Source organism: Zonotrichia albicollis, chromosome 16 (genome assembly GCF_047830755.1).
Source record: "Zonotrichia albicollis isolate bZonAlb1 chromosome 16, bZonAlb1.hap1, whole genome shotgun sequence".
Classification (NCBI taxonomy): domain Eukaryota; kingdom Metazoa; phylum Chordata; class Aves; order Passeriformes; family Passerellidae; genus Zonotrichia; species Zonotrichia albicollis.
Genome location: NC_133834.1, coordinates 10947342 through 10962490, shown reverse-complemented (window position 1 = coordinate 10962490; position 15149 = coordinate 10947342). Strand labels below are relative to the sequence as shown.

General features: G+C 43.7%; 1 long non-coding RNA gene across 3 annotated transcripts in view; it reads left to right on the top strand.

The window, feature by feature from the left end:
* Window positions 1-228: 228 nt before the first annotated feature.
* The window catches only part of LOC113459368 (uncharacterized), a 33966-nt gene continuing 19045 nt past the window's right edge, over window positions 229-15149 (top strand). For all 3 annotated transcript variants that reach the window (XR_003380532.2, XR_012582903.1, XR_012582902.1), the window contains exons 1-3: window positions 229-3795; window positions 4541-4592; window positions 5878-5918. This is a non-coding gene — a long non-coding RNA (uncharacterized LOC113459368). The remainder of the gene's footprint in view (window positions 3796-4540; window positions 4593-5877; window positions 5919-15149) is intronic.

The window sequence follows — 15149 nt, the reverse complement described above, 5'->3', positions numbered from 1 at the left end:
GGCTGCTCAGCCCAACCAGCCAGCGCTGTGAGGATGCACCATGAGGCTGCTTTGTTATATTATGAGTGTCAGGGCTCCAGTTCTTGTATTGAACAAGTGTTTTGATTATCTAAAATGGAGTCCAGTTATTCAGCAAAACTGATCATCCTGCAGACCATCCTGATGTTGTCCTGCTCTCTTTGTGCAGATCGCAGTCTCACACTTTCAGTGTGAGTAATTACAAGCTTTTTCTTAACTAGAAGTGATCTTGAAAGAAATCCAGTCACTTCAGACCTCTCCAGAGCCAGCCTGGATGCTGAGGATTCCTGCAGGGAATGGCTGATGCGGAGCCCTGTCCTGACACTGGGAGTCAAGGAGATGAAGCCAATGTAAGACAGAAAGTTTAATTGTTTTGTGAGTCCCTGAAGGCAATATAAACATCAGCCTACAGGTTGCAGGCTTGTCATTCACTTTACAGAAAGCAGCAGCTCTCTTCAGGCTGATGTAAACAAAACAAGATCCTGAGGAGGCATTTCCAGCATTGTGCAAAGGTTTGGGCTGGAGCTGGATGTGGCCAAAGAGCAGGTCTGCACACTGGGTGGCTCTGGGTGCTACTGCCTGTGCTGCTCCTTTCCTGAGGTGCTCAGACCCCTGCTCAGAAAAATGAATGTTTAATTAAATAATTCAGTCAGGGAAAAATTGATGTCTGTATTTAGATTTATGGGTATGTTTAAAAGACATTCCTGTTATTAATGGGACTGAAATTTTAAACACACTTTTAAATACTTTCTGAAGAAGTGCAGCCTTACTGTTTGAAAGCTTTCATGTGAGCTCAAGGCCACCTTATTTCAGTGCTGCAGGGACAGTCACATTTGTGCTTGGAATTCCATTCTTCATCTTCTGGCATTGTTGCATGATCCTCAGCTGAAAATTGTGTTCATGGATGATGAGCACTTCATTTTAACCTTGATGAAATCTCACTGATTACACAATAGCTTGTAATTTACTAATTAAAAATAGATGGTGGGCTCCCTCATATTTTGATTAACCTAGTATCTTTCACAGTAAGAACTGAATTAAATCAGAAATATCAAAACAACTTTAAATATAATGATCTGGAGGGGTACTGAGAGCATCCCTTGAAGTGCTTTCACTTATGAGACAGCTAATTTGCATGAGTAACCACTCGGCAGCTGAAAAAAACACACCATGGAAAACATTCCACTATGGAAATGATCTTAAATCCTCCAGTCATGCGTGAGAAGCTCCATCAGCTGTCTTTTGGCTTTAACTGGATGTGTTTTCAATGAGAGAAGATGGGAAGGACAGGGGGCTCTGACCTCCTGTGAACCTGTGAGGGAAGTGACAGACAGCAAGATGTAAACCTAAGGACTACAGCCAAGATACAGCTTGATTACAGATGCACTGAGTGATTTGGAAAGATGAACTTTGCATGACCCTGGGAGGAGGAATGCTGCTGAATGCTCAGGATTTCAAGTGAAACCACTGAAGCATTCAGTAGTTCAAGGAAAATGTTGTGTCTTTAGGGCTAAGATGGAAATTTACATCCCTTTTCTGAAGTCTGAGCATGCAGGTGAATGAGCTGCTCCTCCCTTCTGGAGGCAGCTGGGTGTGTAACAAAGTGCTCTGAGACTGAGGCGTTATTGCTGCCTGTGCCAGTGGGAATTGGGTTTGGGAACAGGTAAAACTCAGGGTTTGCTTTGCTGGAACACCTTGTGAGGCTGTACCTGTGCTCAGGTGAGTGTTTGGGCAGCTGCCACACCTGTTTGTGTCTCAGGCACGAGCAGCTAAAGTAAAGAACAACAGTGGGAACACTTTGCCATCTGCATGTCCTGGTCTTCTTTCCATCCCCCATCCACCTTCTCTGGAGAAATGTGAATGCACAGTTTGGGGATGCTGCAAGTAAAGAACCTTCTCTTATCGTTGTTTTACCTTAAAGAGCAGAATAAAGCAAGAAAGCTGTTTACAGATATTCATTGCTCTCAAATTTGGAATTCTTGTGTATTTCTATAGAAAAAGTGATGATATTCCTGTAGAATAAGTGATGATATTTATTGCTTTGCCTTTGCAGAAATCTGGGATTTTATATCACCCCAGCACAGTTAATCTCTATGGTTCTCACTAAAATGCATTAATGATGCTGCTGTTTATTACATTAAAAGAGGCTTTACAAAAAAAGACATCAAGTCAATTTTGCTGTAGCATTTCTCTTTGTAACTGAGCCTTGGTTCTCAACCTGCAAATGCACCAATATAATTTTACTCAACTTTCTAAATGTCTGAAATTCAACTGGAATTTTAAGAATCTGAAATAGAATATTTTTAACATCTAGACTGTAGCAAAACCTTTTTTTTTTTTTCCAAGAATGTAGCTACTAAGTCTTCATCTACCCAGAAGTGTTGTTAAGGACTGAACTAACCAATCTTATGTATCATATTTAGCTCTGGAACCTGAAGAAAATGTCTTTTACACACTCTGGGAAGTTCATGTTTTGTTTCCCCCCCAAATGGGTCACGTACATTCATCATATCCTTACTATGAACTCAAGCTGTGCCTCAGTGTTTTTTCCAGAGAACTCTCACCTTGACTACTTCATGTTAATTGAACAATTTAGGCCTTTGCTTATTTTAATAGTTCAGACCTATGAACTATGCATCTCTTCTACGCAGTAAGACAGAAATGGAGTTTGCAGTCTCTGTGGCCACTGGGCAATTTTCTTTGCAGAACATCCCTGTGTGGAAAAGCAGCTGAAGGCTGTTCCCTGGAATGGAACCCTTCACTCTCAGCTCCTCCAGCTCTCATTCCAAACAGGTATAATTGCATGGGACTCGGGTAATGGTATTGGCTTGTTCCAAGGTGCTGGGAAAATGCAGCCTTCCAGTCAAAAGGAAGAGCTCTTGCAGGACACCTTCAGCTGCCCTCAGCAGGGCACAGAATGACAGCTTGTGGTGTTAGATGGCAGAAGATGTGCTCTGAGGGGGTTTGGGAGGTGAAGTATCTCCTAGTCCCTTGTGCACAGTTTTGTCTCCTTGGTGAGCCAGGCTGGGTGTTTGCCTGCTTGCTGAGCGGATGGATCTGTGTGTGCATGGGCATGGCTGAAACTGGCTCAGGGAGATGGGCCCCAGAGAGGGAAGGTACCTGGTGGGGTGAGACAGAGCTAAGCTGGACTCATCAGCCTCTGTGACACGTGCAGGGAAGGCAGGGGCGAGGAGAAGGAGCTGCTCTGTTGTGGTGTTGGGTCACTCTGCAGGGAGCTGCTGGAGGGTGGTGCACTGAGAGCACAGCAGGGAGTGCTCAGAACCTGCTCAGGGCTCTCCTTGCTGTCCTGGATTCACTTGACTCCAGTTTGCACAAGCTTTGGATGTTTCAGCTGAGTTGCTCTTAATTTTTTCCTAATCTTCAGACAGTTATAAAAGATTTCCCGTGTGGCTGGGGTAAATGCTGGGATGTAGCAGCAATGGTTTATAATCCCTTCAAGAACATTGCTGCTGCTCTTTAAAGCATCTGTAGGTTATGTCAAGAGTATTTTCTTGGAATCAGAGACACCCCCTGTGCAGTGCTTAAGCAGATTACACACTCTGTGCAACCATGCTGCTGTTGCTGCTTTTCTGTTTTTAGTTAAGAAGGTCCCTGAGGATCTAAACATGGGTTTTCCTCATTTACCAGCTGCAGGAAAGAACTTGAAGTGGTTATTCCTTGGCTTGTGTATGATCAAAGAGTCTTTTGCAGAGGTGTGATCCCACATCATGAATTCAGAGTTTCATCAAAGATGCTGCTCTACTGGCCTACATACAGGTAATTGCTTCATGTAGCTGTTTATACTCCAAACACCTCAGAGATAATGCAATAATAAAAATATCCAAAGCACATAACCAAAACTGGTTATTGCTCTTCCCTTGGTGCAGTACAAGCTTTGGGGATGTATGTGGATATGTTTGAGTTGGCTCAGTGAGTTCTGCAGGTGAGCTCTAGAGTTTGTGGTTAATGCTGATAGTTTTATTAAGTCCCAGTGATGTGCTTGCTAATTATTTGAGTTTTGTGTAAGTGCTCCTTATGAGTAGATAAAAGCTCTTATAGGTTACATCTTGGAAAATGACCTGATTTTCATACTAAAATTCTAAAGGTCATTGGAATCCTCATAGAAAGAAAAAGGAAGAAAGAGCAGTCACCTTCAAAGTCACTGCTGGGGCTGTACTGGGAGCTGGAGGTGAAATACAATGGAAAGTCCTTTAAAGCACCAGCACTTTGCCCTATCTGTGAAAGGAAGGATCTTGTTTGAACAAGAGTTTCATTCTTAGATGTTGGTTGCTCCTATGCATTGAACTGCTTGTTTCATGTTCAATAGAGCGTGTTCCTTTGCTCTGTTGACCTGCAGAGTTTTGCTTGTTTCTGGTCAGGCTGCAACTATTTTGTCTTCATGGAGAGCACGATGCCATGAACCTGCAGTTTCTAGTGTCAGGGTGGAAATCCACAGGAGGCCTTTAAGATCACTCAGGTACCTTCAAAAATGTCCTTGAAATCTAATTTCTTTCTCTCTTAGGAGCTTTAGAAGTCACCTGCAGTGACCTAGAAGAAGATATGCTTTAAAATATGTAAGTGTGAACCTGTTCCATGAGCCACTGTTACAACGTGTAAGTCAGTAAGAAAATATTACAGTGCATTTGGGAGAGATTAACATACTTCCAATCATTTTGCTTAATGACTGTGCCCTTTTCTGTCTAATGCTCCCTGGATTTTTGTGAAATACCAGAGGTTTGCCATAGACACCTTTCCTAGGCAGCAAACAAAAAAGTATTGATGGGAACAAATTTCCAGACAGAACATTGACCTCAGAGCAAACTCTCTGCAAACACGCGGGAGGACATGGACTGCTGCTCTGAATTGTCAGATCAGAGAGGGGACATGCAGGGATGGTATTCTCTCAGAAAACATTAGAAAACAAGAGGCAGAGCTATGCTAGAGGACCAAGAACAATTTCCACAGCTATATCAGGGCCTGATAGGGAGCTGTGAGTCTCAGGGGAGTCCAGCCAATCTGTTGTAAATGGACAGCAGCCAGAAGATGATAGGCAGCACAGGAAGCAGACCTTGTCCCTGTGGATGTTAATGACAAATCAATCCAAATCTCTGGAGCTTCAGGACATTTTTTCTTATGTCTAGTTTCAAGTGAAAAAGACAGTTCTTATGCAAAAAGCATATGTGATAGAATTTTAATTGATAAGTAAGTCCTGATAGGAAACATTCTTTGCAGCTATTTCTTTTGTTAATCAGGTGTACTGCCCAGCCAAGCCTGCAGTCCTACATCTTAGGGCTCTGCTGTCTCAGCACACTGTGTGAGACACAGCCATTCCCAAGGGATCTCTCACCTGAAAAACAAACCAGGAGAGCAGAAAAAGAAAAGCAAAATTACTTACTCAAGGTTATGAGGATCTGTAGTAAAGCTGGGAGTGGAGTTCAGGTATTTGAACTCATGGAACATCTCCCTGCCACAGGTTGTACCAACCTCCAGCAGCATTTAGATGTGAGAGTCTTTTAATCTCTCAGATGTGCTGAATTCACTTTTTGGGGAAATTTTCTTGTGGGTGCAGTGTGGAAAGATGCAGTTGGTCAGAGCAGATGAAGGGTGTAGACAGGCTCAGAGTGCCATCTCTTCTTGTAGAAGTCAACTAAAAGCTGCTGAAGACATTTGCCTGTTGAGAGTAGATGGGAGATCAGCTGCACTCTGCTAGAGACAGGATAGAAGAGTTAGAAGATGCACAAGATATCCAAATGTTTCAAAATATTCCATTACTTGGTCAATTTACAAGATTTACATTGGTTTTAGGTAGTGGTTTCAAGGTTCTTAAAAGAACTAACATCTGCTATTACTGGTTTTCAGAGAAGTTTGAGTCCACGGCTGTCTGGGAGCCAAATGATCAGGTCAGTACATTTATGTAACTCACAGGTCCTCCAGAGCACTTTGGGAACTGCTTCAGCTGTGTCAGCCTTTCATTTCCCCCTTTCTCATGGTGATGTTTTCTGCCTGTAACAGCTACCAGGGAATCAGTTGACACACATGCCACCAAACATCTCCATCACACAGAAGTGGCTCAGCATGTGCCAGCCCCAGCTCAGAACAGAGTGAGGGCTCCAGAACACAGCAGGAGTGGGGTGAGCTGGGCAGCTCCACTCTAAATCTGAGAAAGCTCCTGGTGTTTGAGCTCTGCAGGAGACAGGATGTGTTTGTAAAGACATTCTGGGACTGGAGATGAGATCTGTTTCATGAATGAGGGGTATGATGAGGCCATTCTCCATGAGGAAAAAAAAAAAACTAACAGAATAAAGCCTGCTGATGAGTTCAGATGGAATTGGGACATGGATGTGAAGAAATTTGCATGCTGTTTTCATAAGGCACAAAGAAGCCAAGAAAAGAGGGAGCGTCATAAAACGAAGAGACAGCAGAGCTGAAGCCAGCACTGGGGGCAATCTGGTGGCTGCTGAGCTGTGTGTGTGAGGGAAGTGACCAAGCACTCTGTCTGGGCATGTGTGTTAATGCCCTGGAAAGAGCAGGGACACCAAGGCAAAGGGAGGAAATGCCTCCTTTTGATTCTCGTGAATGGCTCAGTGTGGTTGTAGTTTTGTCAATGCATCTTTCCTCGAAAGGAAAAACAGGCTTTGTGGGAATGAGAATGCAGTTGTGCTGTGAGATCCTGATCCATACTTAACCTCCACTGCTCCCAAGCATGGAGGGGGATAGGAAGAATTTTGTGCCTTCATTTTAACATTGAATTTAGGCACTGCAATCCTTCTATGTGCTCAAAGAAGGACAGTAGCTGCTTGGGAAATGTCAGGAAAGGCAAAGCAGAGTACATTATTTTGGCAATGTTTTGGCTCACCTAGGTGCTTGAAAAAGCCTCACGTACCTTAGTCAGAGACCTTTATACCTCTCCAAGGAACTACTGAAAATAGCAACACAATCAGAGGGCAAGAAAAACACTGGAGAGCTGCCAGACAAAAGAAAAAGTCAGAGCCCATTATTTCTGTAGAGTTCATCTAAATCTTGGAGTTGTCCTCCACCTAAAGCCAAGATATTTTGTTTATGTCAGTTCTTTCACAAGAATCAAACCAGGACCAGGCTTAATCCAAGATCACACCTAAATCTCCAAGCTGTAGATTTCTTAATGCTGAACATAACCAACATTGTAGGTCCTTATTAATAGATTTAAATCTTGAATATTTTCTTAGCTTGGATTTCTAGTTTATATTTTGGATTTGGAGCTAAAATGAGGTAGTGAGTATCAGGAGGGGTCTAGTCCAGTGTTATCACCCAGCAGGACTGCGCACTTATCTGTGATCAGTTCAGGTCAGGGGGTGATGGTGTTTGGAACAGGGTGGTACCAGCTATACAATGCTGGGGAAAAAGCTGTGATGCTTTGGAGTTGAAGGGAATGAGATGCAAAGTTGTAATACCATGAAACAATTTCTCGAGTGGTCTGTGGCCATTCTGGGAGCTGGGGGTCTGTTCTATTCTGAGTGCATTCCATACCTTTGTGTGGTCTTACTGTACCCTGACAGCCTGGGCTGGAAAGAGAGCCCAGGCTGGAGTATTTATAGCACAGCTATAGCTGGAAGATGCCCTTGAAGAAGTGGAGGGGACATGGAGACCTTCTGGCCTGCATAAGTAATGCTCCAGCACAAACATGCCCATCACTGCACATCCAGACTTGGCTGGGGAAGGAAATGTGCTCTGACAGCTCAGGCACACAACTGGCAGCAAAACAATGTGTTGTGTAAATAGGCCAGGGCAGCTTGGGTCTGAAAGCTGATTAGATTTTGTATTTCCAAGTAATTAATAGTCATGAAGAAGGTTTACAAATGTTCTTAACATCATGGAGGCGTTTCTAGGCCTGTTACAGAAACACACTTGGGCAGTTATTGCTTTCTTTATTGGGACCAAGGCTGGTTAATGCTTTCTCCCTGTCACCAGTGACTGTGCAGGCTCTGTGGGCAGCACTGCAGAGACAATTTGCCCCATAAGTATATGAGGCAGAGTCATGGCTCAGATGAAAGCTCAGATGAGGCAAGCATGCAAGGGAGAGGGGCGAGGCAGCAGAATGATCCATCCTTCCTGTGAGGAGCTCTGGGAGTCACCTGGGGCTGTGCATCCAGCCATTGGAGCTGCACAGACGTGTTCTGGGAGTTCTCTGTCTCATCAGATCTGCCTCAGCAGAAGCCTCACATGAATTTGGACACATCTTGGTTTGTTTTCCCTTATTTCACCAAGAAAATATAAGTAAACTGATATTTTTGATGGAGTTTACACATGGAGCTTAATCAGAGTGAGGCTTGGGAGTTCAGATCCCTGGAGGCAGAGTAGGAAGGGCAAGAAAGCTGGTGATGCAAATCCTACAGCCACAATGACTGGAGCTCCCTTGTCATCTTTCCTTTATTTGCTCTGGCATAAAGTGATCCCAGAGCAGATATTAATGACTAAGCTGAACAGCTAAAAAAAGTAATTGGCTTTTCATATTTTAGTAAAGTGTGTCTGTATTTCAAATTATATATCTTTTGTAGTGTTTCTGACCTACCAGCCTTTGTAATTGATCTTTTTGGGTAGTAAATTCACTTTTTATCATGCAAGGATTGTTTTTTTATCTGGCCAACTGCTGAAGTTTCAGTAAGGATGGCAGCATTGGGCAGGGAATGCTGTTAACAGGTTAAAGTTACTAAGATCAGGATCTGTGTGACCTCCTCATTAATAGACCACAAGTTCATCCAGTGTTTCCTATATGGATTTTGAGAACCTGTGGTTGAACATTGTACTCTTTCTAATTTAGATGCTCAATTGCTGATAGATGCATGATACCCATGAGTGGTCTACCCAGTGTTTAGTTGCATGAAGGTTAGATTTGATTTTCAGTGTGAATGTAGCTGACCCCTTTACAGGCATGGTGTCTTGGTTTCAATATTCTTTTTTTTTCCCCTGAAATTTTCTAGTCTCAGATATCTCTTCTCTAGGCTGATAATTATGTGCTGGTGGCACACTCTGTTGTTGGAGCTGACTGGCAACAGCCCTGCACCACGGGGACACCAGGGGTCCCCTCCCATCTGCAGTGAGTCCATTTAGCTGTGAAACACTTGCCCCTAGGCCACAGTCTGGGTGGGGAAGCGCCTTTCAGCTGCTAGGTCTGCCCCTGCTGAGGCCACAGCTGCAGAATGAGCAATGAGCACTTACACCTCTGGGGAATGAGGACTGGAGGGATTCCGGTTTGATGGCAGGGGGACACAGCCTGGGTCCTTCTGGCCTTTCAGCCCCAGTTTGTTCTGTGCTCATTCCCAGCACAGGAAGCACAGGCATGGTCAAGGGACTCTGCAGAGGAGGGTGAAGTGGGAGAGTTTGATATTCCACTTCTCATGGGCTACTGACAAGGATTGCCTTTCTTTTCCCCTTCCACATCTATAAAACAACTGCTCCCATGGACTTTGAATTTCATTACTGGGAATATGTTTTGTAATAGCTCCTGACACTTCTTTCTCAACTGTTAATTTAGTTGAGCTCTCTGCTGCACAGGCTAATGCTTCAGTGTGGAGGCAGTGGAAAATCATTTAATAAAATTTAACGCTGCTTTCATTTCATGGCTGTTATTATGGAATATTAGTCATTGCTGAGGATCATTCCTTGAACAGTTTGTTCTTATCATCTGAATGCATTTGGCTATCACCCCTTTGAAATGCAGCAGCATCATGGGTGGTAAAGGAAGGCAGCTTTCATTTTGTTCAGTTGTGCATCTTAAAAGCCGTTGTGATTTTGGGATAAAAGCATCATATAGTCAACCCAGGACATTAGCAAACAGGACTTATTGTAATTTCTGTGTCTTCTCTGGTAGTTTAGCATAAAAAATGAAGTTTTTGCTGAAGTTTCATGAAAGGACACCAGAGTTGAAAAAATTACGAGTGGTTCTGTTACCAGTGAAACTTGTTTCTTACCAAAAGTGTACATGCTTGGTTCACTCAAAGTTAAGAAAGGTTTTCTTGCTGTTGGGTCAGAAATACCCTTTGCCTGCTATTAACATGAATTGATAAGAGCTGGGAAGAACAGACTCAGACCTTGCAAAGCTTTTTGTATGTGTGTTTATATATACAGGTACTAACTACCACAGTTCTGAAGATTATTTATATGAGCAAAACTCCATGTACAAACATTCAAAACACTTTCAAGACCAGTAATGTTTGCAGCATAGACTGAAACCCTTTAATAATGTTGATCTTCTCCTTATATTCATTGGATAAGGAGGATGTGTGCTACCAGAGTTACTCTGGTTAAAAACCAGTGCATTCTCACCTATGATATTCTATGGAAAAGGGTGTATCTCTGTCATCCAGCCACCCTGCTCTCCCAGGGCAGAAAAACATTGTGTTTTATGTTAGAGCCTAGATCTGTGGAAACAACAACCCTCAAACATTTTTTGACACCTGGGAGATGTTTCAAAATATACCTGGCTTTACCATGTTGTGTTTTTTTTTTTATTAATCTTCTATTCTGAATGCTGTTTTCCGGTGAGGCAAAATCAAATTTTTCTGTGCTTGGTGCTGATATGTATTCCACTCAAATGGCGCACATCAAGCAGCACTATTTATGCTATTTATTTTCTACAGCTTGGATAAATTCTAAGAACCTGATCTGTGTGATGGTGTTGTCAGCTGTGGTAGGACCAAACCTGGTTCACCAGGAGACATAAAGAGGTTTGGAAGGAATTTTGGGAACATCTGAAGCTCTCAAAACACACACATTGAGTTTGATGGGATGGTGCTTACAGTCTCATGGATTAAAATGTCAGTGGTGTAGGAGAAAGTGCCACTTGTGGTTTGTTTGTTTGATATTTGTGTTTTAAGGAAGGCTAATTCTGTACAAGCCCAGGCTGCAGGGGCTTCCTGAGGAGGTGTTTATTGCAGCCTGTCCCCATCACAGCTTTCCCTCAGATGCACCATCAATATCAACATGGGAGCCCTGCATTTGCTTTCTGGTGTGTGGGTGTCCTGAGTCACCTCTCCCTGTGGGTGCCTGGCAATGAGGTTTTCTTACGCTCACAGCATCCTTTGTGCCTCTGTGTGAAGGGCAATGTCTTCTCTGTGTAAATCAGGAGTCTGTGTGTTCAGGGGACTTTCTGAGAAAGCAGCAAAACTTAGCTAAAGCAGAAGAAATCTCTTGTTATTTCCAAGGTCATCCTCAGTCAAAATTTACTTAAACATTAATTATTTGCTAAATATTAAAAGTTCTTTTACAGAAGCATCTAAAAGGGCTTTTACAGAAGTATCGCTCCTGAGCTGGAATTTTCTTGGTCTGGCAGAAACCGGTCCTTCCCAAACTTTTATCCAAGATTATTGCCATTTCATGAGTCAGATAGAAAACCTGATCTTGTAAGAGAACTAAATCCCCTGTCACTCATTCAGTTAATTTCTATTTGGAGCAAGATGTGTGGGAAGAGGGAATATCTCTAATTGTCACATTTAGAAAGAATAGGCAAACTTTTGGGTGTACAAGTGTTTCTCAGGGGACAATGTAACTTCTAGGAGAGCTGTGTCTACTTGCCAAGCTGATTTCTCTTCTCTCCTTGTGCCCATTCTTAAGACTTATCTCAAAGACTTCCATTCCCTCTTACTTTCCTACCTCAACTGAAGGAACTACCACTGTTTTCCTCTTGTGTCCAGCATTTTCAACTCTCTATCTTCACCCCCTCTGTGCTTCACAGAGCTGAGTTTACTGGAGGCTACCCAGGTAAACTTTGAGGATTTGATTCTGCTCAGACTGTGCTGCTTCCATGCCCCAAATTTTGCTTCTGTCTGAGCTGGGCAGGCTGTGTGCCTTATCTGGGCACTGGAGATCCTGGGTTCCCAGAGGCATCTTGTGCTGGACTGGGATCCCTTTGGGACAAACACATCTCTGGACATGTAAAATGGGATCACTGCAGTGTTGTTTTAAAGGCCAGCCTGCTGGACTTGTATGACAGCACTGGGGGTGACTGCCTGCCTCATGTGATTTATGTGGACCAGCCTTGTGGCCAAATACTGATTATGCTGATTGGAAAAGGTTGGGGAAGGTGTATCCTAACACTGCAAATACTGAACCTCTTATGCATATTAAAATCTTATTAAAAAAGGGAAATTTAGTTGGAAAATTAGTCACATACTCAATGACAGAGATTTATCAAAATTTTTAACAATTTCAAAGCAAACCCCCACCCTTGTGGGGATCAGACATCTGTGAGGGTAAGGCCGGCCTGTTGTTCTGATTAACGTAATACAAAGGCAAATAACATCAAGATTTAAAATTCAGGCAGATGAACTGCAAATCATCTGCAAAATCATTAGAAGGATTTGGTTTCTTCAAATTCTGAAAGCATTCACAGGTTTTTTAATGGGAAAAGGAGGTTCCTCATAGAGGGTTCAGAAAAATAAGAGGGTTAAAAAGCACCATGGTGGATTTTGAAGGGGGCTGTGGGCAGTTATCCATCTCAGAAATACTTATTCAGCAATGGGTATCAGGGTCAGATGATTTATCCATGCCCCAAATCCCATTAACACAGGCATTACATATTGGAAAATTCCCTTTTGTAGATATAATCAAATAATAGTAAATAATCAACAAAGAAAAAGAACAAGGATTAAACTCATTCATCACTAACTAGCACATCTGTAGCAAATCCAGAGGAAAAAAAAAAAGAAAAGGGAGGGAAAACAACCATCTTTATCATCTTGTATGTGTTCCTAATTTATTACTGTGCACATGAGGGTGAGTATCAGTATTATACCTGGAAGTAGGGAGAAATGACAAAGCAGAGAGCAACATTTCCCTCATTTTGCAGTGGTTCTGAGGCTTGTCAGGGGCTCAGGATGGGCCTGAAGGTGCAGCCTGGCCTGTGCAGCCCCTCAGTGCATCAGCCAGAGCTCGTGGGGTGAGCTCTACCTGTGGCTCTCCATTCCCAGACTCATTTTGAGCTCAGTCAGTGTTCTGGCAGAGGATTTTGTCCTCTCTCCATGACTCTGTATGATGCATCCCCAGCTCCCAGAAGCACAGCCTGTCCCAGAGTGCCCCAAGGATGCAGGAGGAGAGGAGAGGCTGAGAGGAGGCTCCTTGCTCACACCACAGGGCTTTGAGCTCTGCCTTGTGCCACCTGCACATGGACAAAGGCGCTTCCCTAAAACACAAGGGACTGAGTGAGGGTTTGCACAACAGCCCCAAGTGTAATTTCATCAAGCTGCACTCTTGTAAAATCCAGTACAGCTCATTTCTATATATTCTGTATATTTCTTCCTAGACCTAATTTTTACTGCTGTAATAGTTTTGATCTGCTTGCTCACAGTGAAATCTCTCTTTATTAGGACTTCAGCATTTGTTTGTTTCTTTGCTAACCATTCTCTCCTAAGTATGGCAGCATACTGCTAAGTGCTTTTAAATAACTAGACCTGTAGCCATCCCAGTAAAGGAACTAGGAATGCTTTATGGAGCAAAACATTGTTTTCACTGTGTTTTTCCAATTACTTTGTAATTCATAAGGTTCAGTAGCTCACAATGGGTCTCCCAGCCATTAATGCAAATTTGCACAGTTCTGCTGTAGGTAAATTACAGGACAGAGAACTCCAGCAAGTAAAGAAGCTCCTTTACTTTCTGCCAAGCCTTCCGCCCCCTTGACTTTCTCCTGCCTCTCTGTGTTCTCTTTGTCTGCTCTGGCTCCAAGGAATTGATTTCTGGGTACTCCTGGTGGATGCTTCAGAGAGCTTCCTGGAAAATGAGTGAGGTGGGACTGGAAACACTTCCTGATCCCTGAGAATCCTTTTCAGCTGTTGGGAGAAACAGCCCTACAAGTTTTTATGGCTCTTCAGGAAATAGCTACTTCTCCTCAGCTGCCTGGAGCAGGAAAGGACTCTGGCATCCCTGGGTCTGTTCTGTGCTGTGTTTAGCAGGGGCAGCTGGGATAATGTTTTTATCCTTCATAGGAAACTGTGGACCTTGAGGAAAACAAGCCTGTTCATCTTTGTTTTCCCCTTCTTTTTTTCTCTGTGTTCTCCTTTACCTCTCCCTCTGCCCTGTCCTCCTCTCTTCCCATCTTCTCTGAGCTGTGTGTGCTGTTTGAACCCCTCCTGCTGCTCCTCTGATTGTTACAGCAACAAACAATGGCCCTGTGGAGAGACCAGCAGGAGCCACTTTGTCTGCTGAGGGCAGATTACCACAGTGTAGCAAGGAAGGAAAAGTTTATTTCGAGGAGCAAACAGTAAACAACCACCACTGCAAACCACCTCAGGGCTGCTGAGTCCCAGAGAAGAGGTGAAACCCCTGAGACCCCTCTCTATAGCCCAGGCAGAGGCACTTTCATCACTTCAGCTTCAGAGGACAGATCTGGACTTTGCTTCTCCACACTCTGTGTGTCTGTCCATCCCTCCTAAAAGCCTCTGGCACTGTCAGACAGTTTCACCAGTTTGATAGAGGGATGGTGGCTTACAGATGTGGTTCCTGTCAGATTCACAGCCTCAGAGGGGCAGTGAAATCCCTGCTGCCCATCTGGAGGAGGAGAAGATGCCACAGAGCCAGGTCTCCCTTGATGCTGGAGGCTCCAGCTGGACTCTGTGCGTGCCCCAGGCACAGAGAAAGCTCCCACTGAACTTTGTACCTTCCCAGACCTGAGGGAATTTTGTAGAGCTCCAGGATGGATGACAGGGCCTACTCTGTTACGGAAGTTCCCAAAGACTGCATGCTGTTTAGTGAAATCAGGAAAAATTGCCATGAGGCTCCACTGGCCAGTGCAGAGGATCCATGGAGGCAATGGATGAGAAAGAGATCCAGCCCAGCAGCCAGAAGGGAGACTGAACAGAAGTGAGGGCAGCACTGGAATATGGCAATGGAACATTTAACTTTGATAGAGAAGAGCATGGGGTCCAAGTGAGGGTGGCTCAAGGCAGGCTCTGAGATGGAGCAGGGTGTTTATCTCCCAGCAGGAGATGTCAGAAGAGAATGGGAATACTTTTTCGGTTTCATCACATTTCTCAGGAAAAAAACAGGGTAAGGCAATGCTGAAATCCCCAGAGGAATTTGGAAAAGCATTTATTGTCTCCAAAACATGAAAACAAAAACTATCAGATGAAAACTGATCTATTTCACCTACTTGCATCTTGAAT